The 16631-nt window shown below is 40.0% G+C and overlaps 1 protein-coding gene and 1 long non-coding RNA gene across 2 annotated transcripts in view; both read left to right on the top strand.

The window, feature by feature from the left end:
- Positions 1-1938: 1938 nt before the first annotated feature.
- Positions 1939-16631, top strand: part of LOC139127386 (large ribosomal subunit protein mL37-like) — a 37105-nt gene continuing 22412 nt past the window's right edge. The window contains 1 exon segment of the mRNA XM_070693301.1: positions 1939-2066. The gene's annotated coding sequence lies outside the window, so the exon portion shown is untranslated.
- Positions 15506-16348, top strand: LOC139127407 (uncharacterized). The gene is made up of 2 exons (XR_011550997.1): positions 15506-15769; positions 16171-16348. It is a non-coding gene; the product is annotated as an uncharacterized lncRNA (long non-coding RNA).

Genomic DNA, 16631 nt, shown 5'->3' on the forward strand with positions numbered 1-16631 from the left:
GAAAAATGTTTAGCGTTTTATTGTATTGGAGAAGTTTAAATCATAAGTTCCTTGTCGGAATTTCACATACTTACGGACTTGTTTGAAGCACGGCGGAGAGTTTCGCCTGACGTGGGCGCGTGTTAATTATCTGCGATTGCTGTTCAGTAAGTTATGCAAAAAATTACAAAACGATTCTATCGTGTATTGGTCATTACTGATATATTCCTGCTAGAGTGTTTTTGTCCTGGCATTTGTAAATCTAATCACAATAATCTCTTCAATCGATATTTATTTGCCACCAGTAACTTTCGTATGCTCTTTCAATGTTTTGTACGAGAAATCGCGGGAAACGTACTAAGCCTGTCTGCCTCCAGGTTGCCCCCCCCCCCGCACCCTTTTTGTCTCAAAATTTGAGTTTGTCGGTAACGCATCACCGAAGGGATACATTTTAATACTGGCTTTTACATATTGTATCAGTGCTGACTGGAAGATTGAAATATCAACCTAAAGTTCCTGATAGCCGGCCGACATTTGAGTAACGCAAGGGACAATAAATTGCGACCTCTTGCGCCAAGATTTATTTATGTTTACAACAAAAACGTTTTGTACTGAAAAGATCTTCAGGTTTTTATATGAATTCACAGTACAATTAATGGCATGATTGTAGGATTTATACATTTATTGAATTCAATCACGATTACAGGAATAGTAAAGAAAACTAAAACAATTATGAAAACGCCATACAGTCTTCTTCTTTCTGAATATTATCAATGAAGTTCACAGTCCTAACCTAGCCATTTGCAGTACTGTGTCATTCAGGCGTATGTGGTGAAGAATATATGTATCGCCCTGGGACTCTGATCATGAATTTATAGGGCTACCAGACGTCATAATTGCAGTATTAGCCGATTGCAGATTGACCAGGCGGTATCATTACCATCTTTTGCTAAGTTGAAAAGTATAAATTTTCTGGAAATCTGAAACTGCAGTAGTTCTGAAGAAAGTGGACAAACGACTTTGATTATGTGCATATCATGTTGCCGGATTTTCCTCAAACGTCAGAAAAGTTTACCTGTAAGAGGCTGTAGTTTTGATCACAAGAAATCGCAACAAAAACTTCGCCGGGCGCGGCGCGGTCTAGCACACTAAAGTCGATATTTAAAGTACGGTTGAACATGTTTTACACTGTGACTTGGTACAGTCTCTCTTTCCCTAAAGCGATTAATATCTTAAAAGTTCAAAGTTTATGCAGCTTTGAGGTAGCGTACTTGTATTTTATCCGCGCACCTAGGATGTGACCCGTTCGTTTAGAGCTTCTTAGAAGAATTGAGTGTCTTCAAAAAAAAAAAAAAAAAACCCAACAAACCAAAAAACAAAAACAGAGATGTAATTATTTTCCGTACTAAAATATAAATTGTACTCTCGGTAGAAGGCTTAAATTACTAGGTGTACCCGATATCACTTACTTCACTGTGCATGGATTAAAGTTGAAGAGGAAACTCATTATTCTAAGGATTTGGCACCTCGATCGCTTCCTGTGGTTTCATACTCACGGATCAACTATGTAAAAGGATTGGGTGTTCGATATTGTATCAAACGGGATTAACTTTTGGGTTTGTCTAGTGCATTACAGGAAAGTTTTGCTGACATATAATGATTAGAAAAGCAACGGCAGTAATATTCAGATAGCAACTTCTGTATTAGCTTAAAATGTGGTCTTTGTATTATTAAAGTCAAGTTTAAATTTTTTGTTCTTGGATAAGTTTCGATGGCGCTGAAGTTATTGGATATTTGTCTTTTTTATTTTTGTCTTTTTTTGTTTCTTTTTATCAATTACTTTTGCTAATGAGATTCGATTCAGAATGTGAAACTTATCGCTGAGCCCTCATACAGGTCAGGCCTGCCTAATGAGCATCCTATGAGGGCGCCATCTTCTGTTCGGGCCTTGGGTCAGGGGTCATTCTTTCAAAATGTCTGCGCCCATGTGAGCAACTCCTCGCCAGTTTGGTACTTGCAAACACAAATACTTGACACGTCGCTTCGCGAAGCGACGTGTCAAGTGCCTGTACCTGCAAACATGTGAGGTAACGTAACTTTTAATCGACTATCCTCTGCCCAGGTTTTAGATTTTCAACGAAATTCCTGAGATGATTATGACTTCATTTTGCTTTTGTAAAATAAGAGAAGCCCAGGCCTCGTTGATTAGATGTAAAGGCGCAGTCTAGTTTAGCCTGTCATGGACCCACAGCTAGGCAAATGTAGCCCTGCGTACGATGCTGTGTGTTCCGGGCGCTGCATGGCCTGGTGGGGCCGTACAACGCTGGGAACACACCGCATGGTACGCAGGGCTGGACCGAATGGTATCTGTACGCTACTACCACAGTCGTTTGGAGAGCTATTCAGCGCTGGGACTATTCGCCCCATAGCTGCAATAATTGTAGCCCTTGGTTGGTGGGGATTGGGCTTCTGTCGTGCGGCTCGCGCCTTGCCCCAACCAGGGCTACAATTTCTTCCTATACCTGCTAGTGTAAAAGCTGCAGTGCGGATCTGCACTGCATGGTCAAGGCACGCACGGGGCCGCATTATTAGAGAATCTCGCCTTACCGTGTGCAAATTTCACTATAATCCTGCTCCCGGATAATGTTAGAGCCCTTGTAACTCCTATCGATGGTCAACTTTACTCCTTGCAGCTGAAAAATGACAGTTTAATGACTCAGGCGCGAAGTCAATTCGAACTGGACCGCCGTCGTTGAACTCTGTACCCAGCCGACTTGTACCATTACATTTTAGGGGTGGCCGACAGGTGTGAGGGAGCTGAATGAGCATGCTTATGGGTAGCCCTTCTCTGCCTCCGGAGCCAAAGCCGGACACTCTTGCCATACTCGTAGGACTAGTTTATGGGATTGAAAGGGGTAGGTAATTTTCATGACAATATATAACTCTTGGTGAATAAAGAGAGATACTTTTGCCGAAGTTCAACTACGCATTTTAATTAGTTCAATAAATCCTGTGCTCTATCTTCCCAACTTTCTCTATGTTACGTACTAGTTCAATAAATCCTACACGGGAACGGGTCCTTTGAAGCAGTTAGAACTTTGTGTCCATGCACATTGTTCAGAGGCGTGTGCCTAAGTTAAACTCCATAACTAGTTCAACTTTCACAACTAAGTTCAACCATCCACCTCCATGGTACAACTACATTTACAAGATGCCGCTGTTGTTCAATGTGGAAAGAGTGGTTCCAAGCAAAATCTGTTCGACTAAAAAGGTCACAATGTGTGAAGTGGGGTGCCAAAACGGCATTCTTGTCCATGACGGCGTGACTTTGAACATTTTTTTTTAAATCGGATATTTTCCATCTAGTATCAAAGTTTGACATATCGACGATTTCGGGATTACTGTGAAATCGCCGATCGACACTGGACTCAGCACTCTGCGTCTGTGAAATCGCCTATAGGCCTACTTACAGAATATTTATCGGCAATTTCCGGACTCTAGACGATACTACAATGACTAGCCTTGTGCCACGGCACGCCGGGTCTGTGAAATCGCCGATATTTATTTATAGTTACTTATAGTGCAGCTTTGCCAAATACTTTGGTATTTGTATACAACACGTAGGTATTTTACTGTTTTTGTATGGTCGTAGCATTTCTTAACTCATTACACAAACGCGGATTAGGGACTGGACATAAATTACAGGGGGGGGTGGGCCGGTGTTTTTCGAAAAACCGCTGCGTAAAAAATAGTGACCCTTCAAAAGTTCATGCACAAAAATTAGTGACCCTCCCCCTTATCCGTGCATGAAAATAAGTGACCCTCCCCTGTTACTCAATACCCCCAAAAAAACCGCAATGTGTTAAAGACCCCCTTCTGACTTGCTATACTTTTTAAGTCGCCCTCCCGAAAGGAAGGCAAAATGTGGCCGATATAACGCGTTGTCCAAAAAATATCAAATCATATGTGTGTGATAATTCATGTAAATGTACTTTGCTTGAAGTGGCAGGTAAAAAGTGCATGCCTGTACAAAAAATGTAATTTTTAGATTTTATCGATAATGTTGATTCACTATACATGTAGTCGACTATAAGAAAACTACGAATGTGTATTTTCCAGTATAAAACTAGCTATATCTGTTCATATACAGATGTTTAATAACTGATATAGATATACTTGATTAGCATGGGTTGTTTACAAGTGCACATGTGAACAAGATATTTGATTTTGGAATTTCTCTCAAAATGTTGATCCACTATACATGGGAGTCTATGACAAAACTATACATGGGAGTCTATGACAAAACTGTCAAAAATTTTCAGAATTAAAAATTTGCACTATTTGTGCATATATGGACCCTGAATAATTGACATAATTGTGCTTGATTAGAAGAGGGTGGTAAAATGTGCATCTGTGTACAATAACTTTGTTTTTGGAATTTCGCATAAAATGTTGATCCACTATACATGGGAGTCTATGACAAAACTGTAAAAAAAAATTTTCAGAATTAAAGATATGCACTATTTGTGTATATATGACCCTGAATAATTGACATAATTGTGCTTGATTAGAAGAGGGTGGTAACACGTGCATCTGTGTACAATAACTTTGTTTTTGGAATTTCGCATGAAATGTGGATCCATTATACATTGTAGTCTATGATGAAACTATGAATAATTTTTTTAAATACAAAACTTGGCAAATCTGTGTATTTATGTATGCTTGATTATTGATATTTATGTTCTTGATTAGACTAGAGTGGTTACAAGTCCATGTGTGTGCAAGAAATTTGATTTTGGAATTTCACCGAAATGTTGATTCACTATACATGGCAGTCTATGGTGAAACCCTATGAATAATTTTTTTCCAATACAAAAATAGGTAAATCTGTGCATTTATGTACACTCAATTATTGGTACTAATTTTCATGATTAGACTAGAGTGGTTTCAAGTCAATGGTTGTGCAAGAAATTTGATTTTGGCATATCACTTAAATGTCGATTCACTATACATGGCAGTCTATGATGAAACTATGAATAATTTTTTTCCAATACAAAAATAGGAAAATCTGTGCATTTATGTACACTTGATTATTGGTATTAATGTTCATGATTAGACTAGAGTAGTTTCAAGTCAATGGTGTGCAAGAAATTTGATTTTGGAATTTCACTGAAATGTCCATTCACTATACATGGCAGTCTATGATGAAACTATGAATAATTTTTTTCCAATACAAAACTTGGTAAACCTGTGCATTTATGTACACCTAATCATTAGTATTAATATTCATGATTAGACTAGAGTGGTTTCAAGTCAATGGTGTGCAAGAAATTTGATTTTGGAATTTCACCAAAATGTTGATTCACTATACATCGTAGGCTATGAGGAAACTACAAATAACTCATAGGTTATCTGATCCTAAATTGTTATTCAAACGTTGTTCGACCTGAAGCTTCCAGTTGTTATTGATGACACTATGCACTATTCTGAACAGTTTGTATTCTGTCAATGTCCTCAAAAAATTAAAAAATGTACATACAGCGACATGAACGTTTGACACCGACCTATACCCAATGTATTGTCAATGGGAGAATGATGTCAAATAAGTAATCTCCCAAATTGTTATTGAAAGAGTCATTATAGGGGACAGTTATGCACAATAGTGTTGAATAAGTAGAAATCATGACAACTTAAATCAATGTGGCTGCTTGGATCATATACACATTGTTTATTATACCTGAAATTTGCGCCCGAAGGGCGCGCCGAAAATGGTAATGGCAGAAAATGAAAGTGCCAGGAGGTATTTTTTCTTTTTTCAGTATTCCATAACGTGCACATGCAATTTCAGCTTTGATGCATGAAAAGAGGTGACCCTCCCCCATAGGCTTGCACAAAATTTTATGACCCTTCAAAAATGCTTGCGCGAAAAATGGCGACCCACCCCCAAAAAAACACCGGCCCACCCCCCCCCTGTAATTTGTGTCCAGTCCCTTACATTCCAGGTTAATTTTCTCACAGGACATTTATGTAGTCTCGCTTCGAACCATAGTGAACTTTACAGTGTGCATGATGAATTCAGTATGGAAATAGGGTCAATATAGGAACGACTTCCTCCAATCTGATTAAAATCAGAAGAAGAGTACAGCGACGTCTTCTTATGCGTACGCGGTATTCTCTCGCTGTCGCGTAGTGAGAGGCGACAGCGACTCGGAGAGAATACCGCGTACGCATAAGAAGACGTCGCCGTAGTCTACACCTGATTTTAATCAGATGGACTTCCTCCATCCGTTTGCTCATGACTACTTCAATAATGCAGTGTTTATCAATATAAAAATTTCGGCATTTTCTTGTCTGTCAACATACATCTTAATGATGAAGTAGGCCGGGTTGTATGAGGATTTCTTTACAGCATTTTCACATCTGTGCTTTTTCATGGATACATCTTTCTTTTTGTAACAAATGCCTTGAATCAGCATGTTTTACATACATGCTTTGATATTGACCTCAGCAGTTTTTGAATAAATCTGATAAAATTTGAAGCACCGAAGTAGTAGTAGTCACAGTACAGTAGTAGTATCTATTTAAAGCTTCCCATTTTTACACAAAGTTGAGAATGTTCCGGACTAATTAAACTCATGTCATGATGAGTGTGGGGGAAAATGACATACATAACATGATCAAAAACAGAAGTGGACCAAAAATGGACTCGTGAGATACACCGCACCAATCGACAAAACATGAGCGTGTACACCTAAATAGCTAACATTGACTTCTTCCTGTAAGGTCTGATCGAAACCACTTCAGTGACAAATCAGAAAACATGTACACAGAAAGTTCGCTCAGCAAAATGTTATGATCAACGATGAAAAAAATCTTTAAGTATATCTAAAAACAATTATCTTCATCTATATTCTGTAAAAGTATAGACCCTGGTCAGTTAACTTGACTAAAGCAATGTGACAAGAGTGATGTTGTCTGATGATTGTGAGTTGTGACAAAAAAGATTAAATGCATAAAACTGTAAAAACTAATATAAACATGTTTTTCTAGTATTTTAGATAGAACTGGTAGAAGGGAGATAGGCCTATAGTTGTTAACATCACTTTTAGAGCCTCCCTTATGAATCGGAACTATTTCAGCACATTTGAAACAGTCGGAAAGTGTACCACTATAAGTTTCAAGATTAAAAAGAGTCGCGAATATTTGTCAGACATTTCACCACTTTACAGCTCTGGCCAAGCGCTAGTCTGGCTCGAACTTCGCTACTAGATGATACTAGAGTTTGTTAATTAGGCGGGTAAATATCCGATATATATCGAAGATTTTATAGCCTTAGAGATCTATATCATATAGTATAGTAGCCGTAAATATCGATTGGATATTTTATAATTATATTGCGGTGTCCTCTTGTTGTCAGAGCATCTGTATAAAATGGCAAAGACGAGACGACAGACTTTGCATTGCGTAAATATCTCTTTCACTTCTCAGGAAATAAAGATGGCAAGTTCTTCAATGGTCACTGGTCTCTCTTTGCTTTCAGCGATAGTGGTATTCTAGCAGTAATTGAAAAGGAGCAAACAGTCCTATGGCCTTTTTCAATCCTTCGAAAAGATAGCGTTAAAATAACAACAACTTTACTGCCACTAGCGCGCTACTGTACTGCTAGTGCCACCGTTTTCATTAGTCCCTCACACCTGTCGGCCACCCCTAAAATGTAATGGTACAAGTCGGCTGGGTACAGAGTTCAACGACGGCGGTCCAGTTCGAATTGACTTCGCGCCTGAGTCATTAAACTGTCATTTTTCAGCTGCAAGGAGTAAAGTTGACCATCGATAGGAGTTACAAGGGCTCTAACATTATCCGGGAGCAGGATTATAGTGAAATTTGCACACGGTAAGGCGAGATTCTCTAATAATGCGGCCCGTGCGTGCCTTGACCATGCAGTGCAGATCCGCACTGCAGCTTTTACACTAGCAGGTATAGGAAGAAATTGTAGCCCTGGTTGGGGCAAGGCGCGAGCCGCACGACAGAAGCCCAATCCCCACCAACCAAGGGCTACAATTATTGCAGCTATTCGCCCCATAGACGAGTGTACAGAAGCGAGAAATACCCCAGTCTGGAAACAGAATGGCTATAAAAACCACGCCATGTCACATTCCGTGTCCGATTTCACTGTGAAAATTAGCAAGTTCATCTATCATGCAACCGTCGATCGTTCCCTATCATTCTAAAATTTCATACCTGATACTTTATCTGATTCAAAAACGCTCGTTTCGTGTGATTTTCGGCCGAATTCGACGGACACCTCGCCAAAACCTGGGGGTGAGCAACATTCCGGTCACCTCTTGGGTACCTCCACTTTACTGACGTTGGCGCCGCCTACCCATTAGGGATGACTGGAATGTTGCTCACGCTTTAGCCCTGCGTACGATGCTGTGTGTTCCGCTACAGCTAATCGCCCCGCTCACCACAGCCCTGCAAAGACCCGTACGTAGAGTTGGTGACTTCAAATCCATTTTTGGACTTGACGTAAAAAGCCAAATTACTGCCGAAATTCAGCGTTCTTGGGCCAAAGTCGTATCCCTGCCTACCTCAGCTACTCGATCGCTTCCAAAAATGCCAGTCTTTTATTCACTTTTCGTAATAGCCCTGCGTACGTACGCAGTGTATGCTGTGTGTTAGGAACGCACACAGGGAATGCACTGCGTACACTGCGTACGTACGCAGGGCTAGCGAGAGAGTTGCCGACATCGACGGTTATTTACGAAAAAAGAATAAAAGACTGGCATTTTTGGAAGCAATCGAGTAGCTGAGGTAGGCAGGGATACGACTTTGGCCAAGAACGCTGAATTTCGGCAGTAATTTGGCTTTTTACGTCAAGTCCAAAAATGGATTTGAAGTCACCGACTCTACGTACGGGTCTTTGCAGGGCTGTGGTGAGCGGGGCGATTAGCTGTAGCGGAACACACAGCATCGTACGCAGGGCTACTCATGCTTATGTTTTGGCCAGGTGTCTCTCGAACTCGGCCGAAAATCACAGGAAATGAGCATTTTGTAAGCAGATGAAGTATCAGGTATGAATTTTCGTGTGATTTTCGGCCGAGTTCAGAAGACACGTCGCCAAAACATAAGGCATGAAAAACCTTCCAGTCGCCCCTCATGGGTACGCAGCGCTAATGTCAATAAAGTGGAGGTGCCCAACGTCCACTGTGAGGTGACCGGAATGTTGCTCACCCCCAGGTTTTGGCGAGGTGTCCGTCGAATTCGGCGAAAATCACACGAAACAAGCGTTTTTGAATCAGATAAAGTATCAGGTATGAAATTTTAGAATGATAGGGAACGATCGACGGTTGCATGATAGATGAACTTGCTAATTTTCACAGTGAAATCGGACACGGAATGTGACATGGCGTGGTTTTTATAGCCATTCTGTTTCCAGACTTGGGGTATTTCTCGCTTCTGTACACTCGTCTATGGGGCGAATAGTCCCAGCGCTGAATAGCTCTCCAAACGACTGTGGCTACTACTGGTATATCGGCATGACAGGGCAGTGTGTCACTATGTATGGGCCTCTGGCATCCAGCATATAGCACAGGGCACAGAAATCAGTCCCTTGGGGTGGGAGAGGGGTGGGAGGGATTTTTGTGCAACGGTTTACTTTATTTGATTTTAATATGTAACAGGTCTGACCTGAGAGCGAGCGCAGCGTAGGGTATATGACGATATATACTATATCGTCATTGATGTTTTCAGGCAATTCTTGACCGTGGAGTGACGTCACTTTCACCTCACGCACGCGAGTGAGGTGAATTGGGATTTTACTATACAGGACAGTGAACAATGCAAAAATTATGTGATAAAGGACAGAACTTAGTGTTTATCATTGACATAATGTTGAAACTTTGAATACTGGTGTAAAGGTTGAAAAATCCACACTTCAATATTTGTTCTCACAGCAGTGTGACGCAAAAATGAAGTAAAAAACCGCAAGTTCCAGATGTCCGCGGTCAAGAATAGCATGCTAATTTCTGTGTTTGATGCATGATGCATATTTTGGTTGAATTGCTGTCTTTTCTAGAATAACATTTATATATTATTATAGCAATTTAACTCGGAAACGCCATGTTCACTAACGAAAATTATTTAAAACTGGTAAATTATATGATTCCGATCAGTTTATTGTAACAGGGGTGGGAACAGAGGCAGTCTAATGTAAAACACGTACTTCATATTCCCGTCAGTAGCTCTCAGCACACGATTTTTAATTCTCGCGTGAGTTGACCGTTCATTCTCACAAGAGTTGGCTTGTTTCAAAATGGCGGCGCACTGTGATGACCGAATCGGGCTTTCAAAAGTGATGGAAAATAGTCATTTTGAACAAATTTCACACTTTCTTTGAAACAGAGAGATTCTTTTGTCGGAAATACACATTGTAGAGTAGGATTTGTGGTAGATGATAACTTTAATTTCACGCAATCCATGTAAAAGTATTCAAAATGGCCGCCTCCATGGAAGTGCTCACTTTTCAAACTCGTAGGTATATAGAGATTCCATTCTAAATTTTGTGTACACGGGTTAGTCTTAATGCTTGCTTCGCGAGCAGCCTTCGGCCGCTCTCGCTGCGCTCGCTATTAATTTTGAACGTGGTATTTCAAATAAAGATTTCGACTCCACACCGCCTGACTGCTTTATACCGGTATATTACCGACAAGTTATTGTAAATAGTAAAATAAATTTTAATGCGCGTGGGACGGCTGTGGTGTTGACTCAATCAATTAATCCGCTGATACGGACAGCGGATTAGCAAGTTGGCAATGTTTTCGGAGCAATTACAGTGGTGTATACACAAGTTAGATAGGAGATAAGGACTTGTCGGTAATATATAAAGCAGTCAGACGGTGTGGAGTCGAAATCTTTATTTGAAATACCACAGTCAAAATTAATAAAATCAAATAAAGTAAACCGTTGCACAAAAAACCATCCCTCCCCACCCCTCTCCCAACCCAGGGGACTGATTTCTGTGCCCTGTGCATATAACCGGTAACACACAGCCCTGCCAGGCAAAATCAGCCTACTGTACTCTCCAAATCCAAGCGCCGGTGGGCCATGGACTCCTGCTTGCTACAGTTTTGTAGCCCACAGCTTTCCATGACAGTGGTGTGTGCTTTTACCATTTCCCAGTGTTCTCCCCAGGCCATTTTAGCGTAGCGGTCCCGCTACGCTTTCGCCTCTCCCCGCTACGCTTTGATTCTCCCCGCTACGCTTTGAAGTATTCCCGCCATCCTTTAGTTCACACGCTAGCGCTCTGCGTAGCTACCAGCTGTTGCATGCAGTGTTTTGTTAAGGCCGGTACCCCGGTAAATGTTACCTGGGTTCCCCAGTCATTTTACCGGGGTTCCCCTTGGTATATCAATGAAATCAGATTGGGGACAGCAGCAATGTTACCGGGGTTCCCAAATCATTTACCGATATTCCAAAACCTTAGCAAAAACACTGTGCATGCATTGTCTACACATTAGCGCTCACAGCAACTTTCAACCTGGTGAAAGAGTGGAAGGTGTGAAGTATGGTATGCGTCTGATAACTTGTCCGTAAGTGTTGAGAGGAACGTTAAAACAATAGAAGAATCGGCTGGGTTGTTCACAAGTTTTCATTCTACAACAACTATTACGACCAACAAAGACCTTCAGTCGGTATACATCGAGGACAAGTATTCACAGAGTTAGGCGGTGTAGCACTAGCGGGGCCTTTGATCACATTCCCATGCTTCGATCAACGAAATGGACCGCAAAAGAAACAAAAGAAGCAGTTGACTAGTGAGTGTTGATTATGATTTTACAACGATGATCTTTTTTAGTCCCCACGGACACCGTCCGGGGGGACTTATAGGTTTGGTCATGTCCGTCCGTGCGTGCGTCCGTCCGTCCGTTCACGCAGATATCTCTGAGATGCCTGGAGTGATTTCATTCAAACTTGGTACAAGGATTACTTCATATGTCATACAGATGCACGTCAATTTGTTTTGTGATACGATCCAATATGGCCGCCAGGCGGCCATTTTATTACGATTTTTTCATGTACAGAGCCATAACTCAGGCATGTTCCAACCGATTTTATTCAAAGTTGGTACAAGGACATCGACCAATGTCATAGATATGCACGTCGATTTGTTTTGTGATACCATCCAATATGGCCGCCAGGCGGCCATTTTATTACAATTTTTTCATGTCCAGAGCTATAACTCAGGCATGTTCCAACCGATTTTATTCAAAGTTGGTACAAGGACATCGACCAATGTCATAGCTGTGCACGTCAATTGTTTTGTGATACGATCCAATATGGCCGCCAGGCGGCCGTTTTATTACGATTTTTTCATGTACAGAGCCATTACTCAGGCATGTTTCGACCGATTTATTCAGAGTTGGTCAAGGACATTGACTAATGTCATAGATATGCACGTCAATTTGTTTTGTGATACGATCCAATATGGCCGCCAGGCGGCCATTTTATTACGATTTTTTCATGTACAGAGCCATTACTCAGGCATGTTTCGACCGATTTTATTCAGAGTTGGTTCAAGGACATTGACCAATGTCATAGATATGCACGTCAATTTGTTTTGTGATACAATCCAATATGGCCGCCAGGCGGCCATTTTATTACGATTTTTTCATGTAAAGAGCCATTACTCAGGCACGTTTCAACCGATTTTATTCAAAGTTGGTACAAGCTTATTGACAAATGTCATAGCTGTGCACAGCAATTTGTTTTGTGATACGATCCAAAATGGCCGCTGTGCGGCCATTTTATTACGATTTTTTCATGTACAGAGCCATAACTCAGGCATATCTCAACCGATTTCATTCAAACTTGGTACAAGGATTACTTCATATGTCATACAGATGCACGTCAATTTGTTTTGTGATACGATCCAATATGGCCGCCAGGCGGCCATTTTATTACGATTTTTTCATGTACAGAGCCATAACTCAGGCATGTTCCGACCGATTTTATTCAAAGTTGGTACAAGGACATCGACCAATGTCATAGATATGCACGTCAATTTGTTTTGTGATACGATCCAATATGGCCGCCAGGCGGCCATTTTATTACGATTTTTTCATGTACAGAGCCATAACTCAGGCATGTTCCAACCGATTTTATTCAAAGTTGGTACAAGGACATCGACCAATGTCATAGCTGTGCACGTCAATTTGTTTTGTGATACGATCCAATATGGCCGCCAGGCGGCCATTTTATTACGATTTTTTCATGTACAGAGCCATTACTCAGGCATGTTTCGACCGATTTTATTCAGAGTTGGTTCAAGGACATTGACTAATGTCATAGATATGCACGTCAATTTGTTTTGTGATACGATCCAATATGGCCGCCAGGCGGCCATTTTATTACGATTTTTTCATGTAAAGAGCCATTACTCAGGCACGTTTCAACCGATTTTATTCAAAGTTGGTACAAGCTTATTGACAAATGTCATAGCTGTGCACGGCAATTTGTTTTGTGATACGATCCAAAATGGCCGCTGTGCGGCCATTTTATTACGATTTTTTCATGTACAGAGCCATAACTCAGGCATATCTCAACCGATTTTATTCAAAGTTGGTACAAGGACATTGACCTAACCCTTACGATTTATGTCAGCTTGGGCCAAGTTTGTACAACATTGCTGTAAGCTTGCTGCAATCTTGAAAACCCGGCTGGTAACTTGTATCAAGGTTTGGCAAGCTTGGAAAGTATTGGAACTAAAATTAATACACTTGTACCAACTTTTGTTCAAATTTCATGCACGGTTGGCAGATACAATTTTCTTACAAGGTTTAGTTTTCCATACTTCGTTCAGTGAAGGTTGTAAGATGCAAAGTTATGATTTTGTACCTCCTGTTCTGTGTGACTCATTTCCAGTGTGCAATAATAATAATAATAATAATATTTTTTATGCTTGCTTGTAAATATAGGATTTACATCACATTTGTGGCAATAAAAGTGTGATACAAAAATAAGTTAAAATTTTCTTCAATAAAGATAAAGTATTACAGTATAATAATAGTAGCTAATAATAAATATAACTAGGTATTTCTTTGTTTATATAAAGTAAAAATATAGTGTATAGTATATAGTGTGCAATTGATCCGATGCACACCCAAATGAACATGTCATTTTACGTGGTATGAACCTACATCCATTTTAACTACTCTCACAACAGCTGCACGGACAGTTGCCGATGCAGGGAAAGACTTGAGCACTATCATTACGTATTCAAAAAAATGATTTTGCTAGACTCAATAGGTTTAAATTTCTCATTCATCACAGCAGGATTAGAGACAAACACATTCACAGACTTCACTCACAAGATTAACAAAATGTGAGTAAATTTTCCAAGTGAACAAATTTATTTTCCATTTATTTTCCACAACTGACAATCCAAAATTTTAAACGACAAGAACTGGTGGAAAATAGACAGCCTTTCACTTGTGGTTGTGCACAATTCAGCTGATTAAAAGCATCAGTTTTTCTAGTATATACGTTGGCAATCACCTAAGTTTCTATACCCAAAGACATGAGGCAAGTCTGAGCTGAGAGTTGAGTTTCGAGCTTACAAGTACGTATACAAGATTTGAGAGTCTCTGTAAAAATCAAGCAAACTTTTAATATTGTCGACGATCTTGTTTTGTAAATCGTGGTTGTTGTAAATCGTGGTTGGATCAACAGCTGAATTTTTAAGAAAATAAAACAAATTGTTCAACAGGAATTTGTATGTTTTTATAGCGAATTATATGAAAGGAAGAGAGTGCTGTTACGGACGCAATCCGTACACCTCTTTCAAAACAAGCAACAATAACGGGTCGTAGACTTATTGTTGCTGCAAATTTGTACCATAAAAATGTCAACAGACCAGGACTCTTCACTGTTGAAACGTACATAAATGTCAATGCTTTCAATGTTTGATATGCATGGAGGTAGAAAGAAAGATACATCAAGCACAGTCCCTCAGCTAAAGAATGCACAGCATACGTTACATATACAATCTGTGTCACTTGATCATCGATGCTGCCAACAAAATCTCGCCTTCAGAAGACGGGGATTGAGGTTATGGCTCATGTTTTATGCATCAGAGCTATATTGCAGTCCAAGCTGACTAGCTGTACGAATATCCAATACCGCTAGCTACTTTGCCAAAGCGTGAGCCGAAGCCGGCTGGAAGCAGCCGATTTGTTTACTCCGAGATCACCAGCTGGTTACGGTTTACCAAGTTAAGTTCGCGCATTGATATTGAATCTTCGTGCTGAAAGAACTGTACACTCTTTTGAGTATTTCCAATCATTAGTATATGATTATTTTCATAATTTAATAAAATAAATTACTATTTTGAGTTTGCAATGTACTAGATTAGGGTCGATCGAAAGTCAAAATCCGACGTTCACCAACAGGACTACGTTATACATCGCGTAATGATTTATTGATCTCACTTCCGTGAACGTCACAAGGATCGAACGGCTAAGTAAGATTTCTGTACCGTCGACTTGCTATTTGTGATTAGGGGTTATCTGGCGGAAAGTTTCGCGATCTTTGTATGGAATCACTAGCCGAATGACATCAAACTTTCGCAGAAATGTGTATAGAGTACCAGGGACAGACAGAGTTCTAAATTTGTGAACGCGAAAAGTAGCTAAAGATGCCGACTATATTTTCCGAGTAACTCGTACCGATGTGCTGTGCGTGCAGCACCGGAGAGACGTCTTCGGCGTCTGCGAGCCGTTCACAAATGCAGGTAGGTCGATGTAGCCGCATGGAGCTGGAACCTGATAACGTAAATTTGTACCTTGCATTGCCATTAAATTACTTATTCTGCAACCTTGGTACCGCTCTATTTAAACACAGATAAGTTTCGTTGGAAATTCGTACGGAAATACGGAATTCACTTTCAATTCACAACGATGCTAGAAAATAGTAAATGGAAAATAATTGCGAGATTTTTACAGACCGTTTGTCACCGCTGTCCGTTTTAAATATTATTAATATATGATTATAAATGTTTATGCAGTTGGTTTCTATGCTTTTCAAGTAACTATTGTCTCATTTTCAACTAATAATTTTTATTGATTTCATTCATCAAATTGCGGTCAAACAGTAAAGACGTACACTCTTCCCTCAACCATTTGTATTTTTCAGAATTCGTTGCTGGTACTGCAGTATAAATAGACAAGAAAGTCAGAAAACAGAAGCTAAATCACTGCCTTTGACAGTAATGTAAATTTCACATGAACCTTACCTTTATGAAGACATTTATGTCGCATGAAAAAACATTGGCATATACGGTAAAATAAATCGTACCCTAAAATTAACTTAACCTTTTGTTTCTCTGTTTTATTTTTTTTACTGTTTCTTAGTATTTCAGAAATACATCTACGCTGATTTACAGTCTGCAATCATGTTATTAGTCATGTTTAGACAGCTGATTTCACTACTCGGTGTACATATCTGAACTTTCAAAATGTTAAAAGTGTGGTACAACTACAAATGCACAAATTTTGCTGTCACTAAAGTGTGTTGTTTCTTTGGTTTCAGTATCTACAACATATTTAGTTTTCTATTTAACTGTTTGGAATTATTTTTCCTTGTAAATTGGTAAA

This window comes from Ptychodera flava, unplaced genomic scaffold (genome assembly GCF_041260155.1).
Source record: "Ptychodera flava strain L36383 unplaced genomic scaffold, AS_Pfla_20210202 Scaffold_31__1_contigs__length_3010019_pilon, whole genome shotgun sequence".
Classification (NCBI taxonomy): Eukaryota; Metazoa; Hemichordata; class Enteropneusta; family Ptychoderidae; genus Ptychodera; species Ptychodera flava.